The sequence below is a fragment of the Adiantum capillus-veneris genome, chromosome 17, assembly GCF_014529385.1.
Source record: "Adiantum capillus-veneris isolate H3 chromosome 17, ASM1452938v2, whole genome shotgun sequence".
Taxonomy (NCBI): Eukaryota; Viridiplantae; Streptophyta; class Polypodiopsida; order Polypodiales; family Pteridaceae; genus Adiantum; species Adiantum capillus-veneris.
Window position 1 is genome coordinate 73,853,869 of NC_140947.1, and position 10,859 is coordinate 73,864,727.

Below are 10,859 nucleotides of genomic sequence, written 5' to 3' on the forward strand. Positions count from 1 at the left end.
GCGTAGAGAGAATGCATACACTGATGATCAGTAAAAAGAGCTCAATGTCGTGCTATGGCCACGATTAGATTACATCTTGGTGATTCCATATTCTTTACAATTATGAACAAGACTACTAAACGTGAGCTATGGAAGTCTATATGCGCATCATGGGATGGAAAAAGTGTTTCTAATAAAGTTTTCTTGATGATGAAGAACTTATGCGCTTAAGCATAAAAGAGGGTAGCATCGTTAGTGCGCATTTGAATGAATTCAATAGCATATTTACTCAGCTTACATCTAAAGGACTAAATTTTGATGACCAAATGAAAGCCATTTTCTTCCTATGCTCGTTGCCTTCTTCATGGGATACGTTTAACACTGCCATTAACAACTCCGCACCAAGCGGTAGGGTTGCATTCAATAATGTTACTAATACATTGCTCACTGAGGAGATTAGATGTCAATCTCTAGATAGTGGTGGGCATGGAGATGCATATATAGCAAGCGGTCATAATCGCCATAGACAAAGAGGTGGCCGTAGTCGCGGTGGCAGTCGTTCATAGGCTCACAAGGATCACAAGAATCGTAGCAAGAGTCGAGGCAGTGACTTAACAAATGTAGAATGCTACCATTGTGATAATAAGTCCATCTAAAGAAAGATTATCGTGCTTCACAACGCAAAAAAGGTCTAGTCATTGTGAAGTCTGACACTCCAAAGAGAAACGTAAAGATAGAGGAGATAGATGTGGTTGAATCTTCACCTCCTAAGATTGTTCTTGACGTGCAACAACCGTTAGATGTACTTGTTTTCACTGTCGACTTGGGTCCAGATGCATTATGGTCTCTTGATGTTGAGTGTTATGTGCAAAATTAGATCATTGATTCAGGTGCCAGTTTTCATGTTACTCCCCATAGGGAATGGTTCTTATCAAATTGATATAAGCGGTATGGGAGATGTCAAATTATGCATGACAAATGGCATTGAATTTATACTTCATGGGGTCAAAACATGTTCCTAAATTGACAAAAACTTTGGTGTTAGTTGGTCAGCTTGATGATCTAAGCTATACTACTGTTTTTGGCAATGGTTCTTGGATGGTGCATACGGCAAATTTGGTGATTATCAAAGGCCAAAAATCTGGCTCATTGCACTCTTTATATGTCTTTGCATTAAAAGAGAATTCTATCTATGTCACTAAGCAACCTTCTATAGAGTTGTGGCATAGCCAGCTAGGACACATGAGACAAAAAGGAATGAAAATACTACAACGTTTGGGCTACTTACCTATTTTAAACTATTTCAATTTTAATTTATGTGAGCATTGTATCTATGGGAAACAAACTAGTCAAACTTCCTTACCATTACATCGAGAGTTAGGAAATCCTCTAGACTCGGATCATAGCGATTTATGTGGCCCTATGCCACATAAATCACTAGGGGGAGCATTATATTTTTTGACATACAAAGATGATTCTACAAGGAAGGTCAGCTTGATGATCTAAGCTACACTACTGTTTTTGGCAATGGTTCTTGAATGGTGAGTAAGGCAAATTTGGTGATTATCAAAAGGCCAAAAATCTGGCTCATTGCACTCTTTATATATCTCTGCAGTAAAAGAGAATTCTATCTATGTCACTAAGCAGCCTTCTACAGAGTTGTGGCATAGCTAGCTAGGACACATGAGTCAAAAAGGAATGAAAATACTACAACGTTTGGGCTACTTACCTATCTTAAACTATTTCAATTTTAATTTATGTCAGCATTGTATCTATGGGAAACAAACTAGTCAAACTTCCTTACCATTACATTCAGAGAAATCCTCTAGACTCTGCTCATAGCAATTTATGTGGCCCTATGCCACATAAATCACTAGGGGGAGGACTATATTTTTTGACATTCAAAGATGACTCTACAAGGAAGGTGTGGGTTTACCTCTTGAAGAGGAAGGACGAAGTGTTTGCCACATTCCAAAAATTATTAGCCATAGTTGAGAACCAATCTGGTAGAAAGATCGAGGCCTTTCCAACTAACAATGGTGGAGAGTACGTCTCCACAAAGTTCAATAATTTATATATAAAATGAAGGATTTGGCAACAATTTACCATGCCGTTCACACCTGCTCATAATGGCATTGTTGAGCGTATGAATTGCACGATTCAACAGAGATGATCTACATCAGGCAGGGTTGAACTATTTGCCGGGGGGGAGGGTTTATTTAGTGGGAAAGGGGGACTTGGGAGGCGGGGGGCGACTGGAACCGAATAGTTGGGGTGTGCGGATTGGCTCAATTTGAGGTTGTTTTAGATGGTTATTCAGCTCCACTTGCATCTAAAAACTTTCTGAATCTGGTATTGAAAGGTGCTTATGATGATGATATTGCACTAAGAGCTATACAGCAAGTTGTCCATTCCAACAATGAGTGCAGCAAAACACACATCTTCTTACCAATTGATATCCTGCCAACGGGTGAATTTCAGCCATTGTATAGAACTACCTTGATTGTACAACTTGCAACAGATGAAAAAGAATCAATTATTGTTATTCGTCCTGACAATAACAAAGACCAAGAAATTCAATTGTCTAAGATCTTGACTACTGGAAAATGGAGGGGGTTATTCAGAGCGGAAGCGAGCTGAGAAGGGGTTGGAGCTGGTTGAAGAAGTCATCAGGAAATCGGGGTTGCAAGTTTGTTGGAAAAGGGCAGGTCACGAGCGGAGGTGGGGTGAAGTCTATGGCAGGCATCTTTTCACAAAAAGGCTTCCAAGAATAGACTTCTTTCACATGACGGCCCAAAGTAGATTTCCTTCAAAAGAAAATGATGCCCTCAATAGGGTCAACTTTCTAACTCCAAGCCTTAATGGCTTTTATTTTCCCAGCTCTTTGATAGTCACACACACACACATACACACACACACACACAAAATACTCACACACACCTATCGATAGTAATAGACCAGGAACTCGATTAACTAAGCTAATGGTGTGTGAAAGATGAGGTTAGCCTTTCATTCAAGGACAAACCACATTGAGGTGAGATATCACTACATACGCACTCTTTTGGAAGAGGGACAGCTAAAGCTAGGAAAGGTGCATACAAGTGAAAATCCTGCAGACATGTTTACAAAGGTGGTCAAGCTCTTGTTGTTGAGGTCTGCTTCCACACTTCAGTAATGCTTCAAATGAATGCTTGCACTAGGATTAATTAAAAGATTAAAAACGTGCAAAAATGAGGCCAAATGGTGCTAACGCAAGTCTAAATACAAGATTCCAACACTAATTGAACCCTAATGCTAAGTAGCCTTGTAGTTAGCTAGGCGAGTAGTGATTCGAGGGAATTGAACCTAAGAACATGCTCACACTAGTTAAGGGAGAGCTTAATCGAGCATTGGCATACTAGAAAAAAGCTAATGGACCTAATTAGCGAGATTTTGAGATACATTAAGGAATGCCAAATGATACCATAAGCTCTAATACCAATTGATGGGATCAAAGTGGATTAACTAAACTAGCATTCATCATTACGTAATAACAATTAGAGGGATTCTAGACACTGGAAAATAACTTGATTAATATGAACTAACAGCACACTTGAAAAGAGACTACAATGATGCTCAATTTATAGCCATGAGCTAGGCTTTTGGCTGATATGATCGATGAGGTCAAAGTACATCCACACAGCATATGAATAAGCTTCCATATGTTCCCTAAGCCACCTAAGCAATCCTAGTAGACTAGAAATCATTCCCACCATATGTTCTAAGACAAAGCACACCCCCAACAATGGTGAAGAGTGCGAGTGTGGGAGCATGAGAGTGTGAGTGTGCTAGAGAAGAAGGAGAGCAAGAGATTTGGGTGGAGCACACGATACTATTCTACATATCAACGCTTACACTTATAGCCACTTGGGCCACATTGGCCTTCAAGTGGGAGATTGTTAGGGTTCATGCCAACTGGCCAGACGCCCATCTCCTTTATCTCTTATTCTTTAATATATATGAAAGAATAAGGAGCACATTAGCTTGTACTATGGTTGCTCCACTATATCGTGCCTCCTGCAATCTTTCACACTCTCACGCTCCTGCACGCGCACTCTTCACACTTATCCTTTGACGTAAGCAAGATTAGAAGTCATACACACTAGCCCTAATTACCAATTAGGCATTTGGAAGCTACTTTGGATATGTGTCCTAGCCAAACTTGGTAAAGAAGGACTAGGGTCAACTTTCTAATAATGGAAGGGTTGATCTAACCTTAGTCCTTTTCTTTTTCCTTTCAATAATTGAAAACCTTAGATTTGATTTCAATTAAACTAGCTCATGTACAAGACCTTTGCACTATCCTTTGGAGGTTGGTATGAAGCTGACCCGGACTAGAGTCAACCTGCTAAATTAGGACATACTCTAGCAAAAATAACATTTATCCTTAAAATTTGGAGCTTCACCTCATGTGCAAAACCCTTAGCACAGTAATTTGGAGGTGCTTAGAAACTAGACCCAAAACCTGTTAAATTTAGACCTCCTAAATTTAGACTATTTTTGGCAAATATTAATATTACCCCAATACTTCCCAGGCTTCATACTTAAAGTCTAAAGAGTAAATTTTATTACTTAAAATTTAGAAAGCTAGTTTCTATTTTTAGACTCCTATAATTTCTTTAATCAACCCCCTTTGTTTTCCACATTTGATCAAGATAGGCTAGCTAGCAATTATCCTTGCTCTTTTATACACTTTTAACAGGAAAGTATGTACAGTGCCTGAGATCAAATGGAGGGGGAGAGTACGTCTCCAATGAGTTCAACGATTTTTTGAGGAAGTATGGAATTCCAAGGTGATTTTCTTGCAACTCCGCAACAAAATGGTGTTGCTGAGAAGAAAAACAAGCACATAGCAGAAGTTGCAAGAGATATTGTAAATGAGAAGAATTTTTCTCATTATTATTGGGTTGAGGCAGTCTCTACAACTGTCTACATTATGAACAAGACTCTTGCTGCTAATGTACACAATATGACATCCGAGGAGAAACCTGATATGGGACACCTTAAAGTGTTTGGACGGATGAGTTGCAAAAAAAGTTGGACAACAGGTTGAAAAATATGTGTTTATTGGATGTTCCCTTGAGCAAAAAGGTTACAAATGTTACAACCCTGTCATGCGTCAAGAAAGGGTGAGCAGGGATGTTGTTTTTGATGAGTTGAAGAGCTGGTATGCTGATATAAATGATGGATTTGGGTCTTATGTAAAGAATAAAGTGGCTGCCAAAATTACAGTTACGCAATCATAGGTTTTGAGTAGACCGCAAGGGTCACCTAGCACAAGTAGTTTTGAAAATCCATAGAGTGGCAAGTTATGTGGAAGACTAAGTCCTGCAGGCTCTTCAAATGTGTCAAAGAAAGGTAAGGAGAAGTTTGATGATGCTCCAAGGATGCCAAATTGAAGTGCAAGCCATGATGGTGGTGATTCAAGTGGCTCAGAACAAAGTCTTGATGAGGAGTTCGGTATACCCTCTGTGAGAACTTTGGGTGTAAGAAGGATGCATACTAAAAATAAGGCACCTGACTGGTAGTGATCATGGGCCACATAGATTCAGGAAAGTGAGAAATCGTGTGCAAAGGTTGATTTCTAATAGTTATGTGGCTCGCCATTATGCATTTATGGAAAAGATTATACAGGATGTAGAGCCTACTTGTTTTGAGGATGTTGTTGGAGATCCCAATGGGATCAAGCTATGGATGAGGAGATGGATGCCCTTGATGCTAATGAGACATGGGAGTTGGTTCCATTTCTTCAAGGTTATAATATGATTGGATGTGCATGGGTTTATAAGGTGAAGCATAACATGGATGGCATTGTGAGCAGGTACAAGGCTAGATTGGTAGCCAAAGGTTATGCACAAACTTATGGAATTGATTACGAGGATACATTTATCCCCGTAAGCTAAGATGGAAATTATTTGTACCATTATTGCATTGGCTGCAGCAAAAGGTTGGGTGTTGCATGAAATGGATGTGAAGAACGCCTTCTTGCACGGTGACATGCAAGAAGAGGTGTATATAGATCAGTCGTAGGGATATGAGGATCTGAGACATCCCAAATATGTATGCAAGATGAGGAAATCACTTTATGGATTGAAGCAAGCACCTAGAGATTGGCATGATAGGACTGCAACCTACTTGGTTACTATTGGTTTTCATATGGATGATGCGGATCAATCTTTATATGTGCGGGAGAATGTGACAAATATTGTGATCATATGTGTCTATGTGGCTGATTTGATTGTTGATGGAAATCATGAGGCTAAAGTTGAGCATGTAAAGGGACTCTTGAAGCAGTAACTTAACATGAAAGATTTGGGGGAGCTGCGTTATTTCTTGGGCATTGAAATTATTTGCACAGAAGAGGGCACATGGTTGTCACAAAGGTAGTATGCATTGGATATGCTGTCCAAGTATGGTATGGCTGATTGTAAAACAATTGTGATGCCCTTGGATCAAAATTTGAAGGTGTGAGCTGATGTAGATGATGTGCTTGAGAATGCCAGAAAGATTGTAGGTAACCTTATCTACCTAACAATCTCGCAATCAGGTTCGACTTACATTGTTGGGCTTGAGAGTCAATTTATGCAGGTTTCCAGGAAGCCACATTTGGATTTAGTGAGGTGCACATTGCGCTATGTGAGTGCTACCTTGGCGTATGCACTCGTTTATGAGGCTAGCATGTATGTGTAGCTCTATGGTTACATAGATGCAAATTGGGATGGTAGTCTATATTATAGACGATCTACGAGTGACGATGGCATGCTACTGACAGAGTTGGGCATACAAGTTCAAAGGTTGACTGCCATCTATTGCAACAATATTACTAGCATATAGCTGGCACGGGACCTAGTGGTCCATGCAAGGACAAAGCACATTAAGGTGCACTACCACTTCACAGGGTCTTGGATGGTGACATCAATCTTAGGTATGTGAGGACAGATGAGCAGATTGTGAACATCTTCACAAAGGCCTTGGGAGCAGAGAACTTGAGGCGATTTCAAGCTATGCTTGGAGTACAAGAGATGGCATTGAGCTTGAGAAGGAGTGTTGAGATATCAAACTGAACACATGGCATGCTTGGATGACTTCTCACCTCCATTTATCAGTGGCATGAGGTAGAAGACACGAGGATTACCACCAGTAGTACTACAGATGGACTTCACGACATGGTCTACCTACCGAGACTGATGTCCACTTATTTAGCTAGCTCACTCGCTAGCAGTTTCACATTGACCATTATACATACCTCTTATTATGTTGTATTTCCCTGTTATATTTTGTAGATCTTATCATCATTTTGAGTAGTGAAGAAGAAGAAGCAGCTTTGTGCCTCCATCTCCATTGTGCGCTCTCTTGGTTGTGTGTTTTGCTTGCAAGAGCTCAATCTCTCTCCTTCTCTATCTCTTTACAATTGTGGCACTGCTAAATGAGGGTGACATGGAGTGGGACAAGAGCCCTTAGACATTGAACCACATACTCTTGATGAAACCTCACGAGAATGTAGTATGATTTTGCAAGCACGTGAAAGCAATTCGAGAGCGAATGAAGTCTTTGAGATGCGTAGGAGAGGTAATCTGGCAAGTAGGACCATGCAACTGCACAAAGAGGAGAACAAAAAAGGACGATAAACAAGATCTCTCTCATCAAACTGTTGTAACGGGACAAGCTTCATTAGCATCCCATTTTAGGGGGTCAATGTAGCCAGGGCCATGCAACACATAGCTTGCAGTTTTTCCACAACGATAAGGGCATGCACTTTTTATGTCTAAAAAATAGAAAGTCAACAAAAGGCATGCATTCAAAGGGTGAACGTCACCATTCGGCTTCACCTATTTGTGTAATCCAAGAAAACAAGACTCACACAAACACATTACGTAAAACAGGTATGGCAACCTCCTATTATCAAGTATCAAAAAAGGCTTCGTTATATCTTCCCTTTTTGCAAAACAAGCATCATGATCTTTTGGGAATGCTGTTGTAATTGTATGTCCTCCCTACTATACATAGTTGAATAATTGGTTTTTCCTTTGCTTTATGTATACATCAAGATCGTTTGGAGTCAATTTTCCTTAATTGTCATTTCTATCCCATTCCTCAACTGTCGTTTCTCCACATGTCAGCTCCAATTTTTGTTGGATCTTCCATTGTGGCTATTATCCCATCCCCACCCAATTCGTATCATCTTTGCAGTATGTGGGCTCCTTTGCTACAAGAAAGAACAAGAATATTTCACTTAATCATGGAGTTACTCACCTAGCTTAAGGAAGAAAGTTGCATTGAAAAGAGGCGATCTAAATGAGAGGAGGCATCACCTAACAAACATTGCAAATGTTACTCAAGTCTCTCAGGAGTACAAAACGTTGATGTAGGGGTGGAGGAAGTGATCAGCCCCCTTGACTACCAGAGCGCAAGACCAGTACAATGTCAATCTATGATATGTATACCCCCCCCTGAGTACAAAGCGTTGATGTAGGGGTGGAGGAAGTGATCAACCCCCTTGACTACCAGAGTGCAAGACCAGTACAATGTCAATCTATGATATGTGTACCCCCCTTGACCCCATATATACGAGTGCCCAAGGTGGGCGCCCAACTCGAGTGGGCAGCCGGCCCCAAATTTGAGCGGTCGTACAAGGTACAACCTAGACTATGGGTGGCCATCCCGGATCACTAGTCGTACAAGGAAGTGCCCTAGACCTGTATGAAGCAGTAGAGTGGTGTAAATCTAACACCCCCTCTCAGCACCTAATGCTAAACAAATCGCATAAAGCCAAATATGTGAGGCAAATGATGAAGATGTCTATTGAGATGTCTGCAACAGTCTAGTGTGTCCCCACTTGTGAGAGATTTCCATGGTTAAGTGTCGTCACAAGCAGTGTAGCAAATTGTTGTACTCGGATAATGCAGTGTGAAGGTACTACATGAAGTTCCTATACTCAGTGTGAAAACAACTCCTTGTTGTGAAAGAAGTGCCAGTAAACTTGCAAGTGTCTATAGTCAAACTATTTGGAGAAAATGGGGAAGTCCAGGAACCGTCATGAGAGTAAACGGAAGCTTGTCAATGCATGAACCTGCAACCCAGTGTGGCCAGGTGGGTAAGCTGTGAAAAACTCCAGGAAGGCTAGATGTAGCAACTTGTGTCGTTAACATCCTCCAAAACAAGGAAAGCTAGACTAAACAATCTGCACTATAGAAGCTACCATAAGCTACAGGTCACGGGGAGATCGCATGGACCACCACCGGATGGTGTCCAGATAGTAGGTAGGGTAACCCAAGATGAGGGGAAAGCCAGACTCAATAGTTTGCGCTATGAAGGGCCTCTGAGAAGAGGTGTGGCTAGACCAAGTTGTCTGCACCATGATCATAGTGTAGAAGTAGGAATCCAGACTAAGAAGTATGTGCTCTGAAGAACCTCTAAGAAGAGGAAAGGCCAAACTAATGTGTTTGTGTCGTCTTGCCTGTATCTCCTTCCACCAATCCTCCAGTGTCAACCAAAAAAAAATCCACGATGCCACCAAACCGCATGTTGGTGTGGCTCTCAGTGTGAATGAGCTGGGAGTGGCCTACTGCCCAGGTTGGGGGATAATCTGCTGTAAGTTTATTGAGGGTGTGTAAGCAACTTTGAAAATAGCAATCCAAATTATCAAGAGTATAGAAGAGAAATTGCACTACCATCCAAGCCAAGCTCCGGGTGACTCAAGATGTAGTTGCATAATGATGCCTGATGTCCCGAATCTTGCCAGTAATTTCTCCAAGAGAGTCCAAAGAACTAAAGTCACACTCCATTTTATAGATCCAAGCAATGAACTTGTCCAAGAAGAGATTCAAGATCCTCTCCCTAAGTCCATGTAGATGCTCCTGATGTAAGCAAGTGATCTGATGAGTCAAGGTCAAGTGGTAATTGTATGTCCACCAAAGATGGTGGTGTCTTCTCTCGGAATTTTGGAATCCCATATGCCATGAGCATGGCCATACAATCTCGTGTGAACTCCTCTGATGAGTGCATAGGTGTGTCCATAGCAGACCACAAGTCATCACCCCCTCTGGAGTGCGCAACCGCCGAATGATGGCTGGAATGAATGGATCTCCCAAGGATCGTATGACCATAGATGATCAAGCCGATGTAAAAGTTGCCATGTGTTGTAGCAATCACCAAGAGACCGCATGGAATACCAATGGTGTCCTATCAAGATGTAGCATCCTCCAATGCACAAAATGCAAGCATGTAGGCTGCAATCCACCCAAAAATGCAACTGCAAGGTGATGAAAACGTTGTTATTTAGCAAATTTTAGTGTGCTCGTATGCTCCCAAAACGGATTGGAGAGGTGCAGAGGGTCCAAAAAGGGTTTATCTCTATGTGCACAACCGTCAGAGGGCTGAAAACTGAGAAAAAACAGCACCAAAATTCTTGCAAAACAGTGCCAAAGGAGAGAAATCTGGGCTGATCCAGGCATCGGATACCTAACCGGGTAGAGAATGGCAAGATCTGAATCCCCACTATGTAGCACTGCCCACCCCAAGCCAAAACAAAGGTCCAGCCCCAAAAACGCAGGAGACAGAAAAAACACAGGTATATAAGAGGTACTTCTGGTGACGAATCTATCCCAAAAGGAGGGGCATTGATGGAGGAAGGGTAGATTTGAGATGCACAGCCAAAAACACAAGGGAAGAGGCAATTCATCACAATGAAATCTTCCTAGGGGCAGGGGCCCCATCTCCATGTTGAAAACACTTGCATATCTTTAGTACCCTAGGAGAAAACTTGAAGCAGAGGTAATGGGCCCGCTCTCAAGACCATGAAGAGATAAAGTTGTGATACCATGTGAGAGTGCACGTGTGCA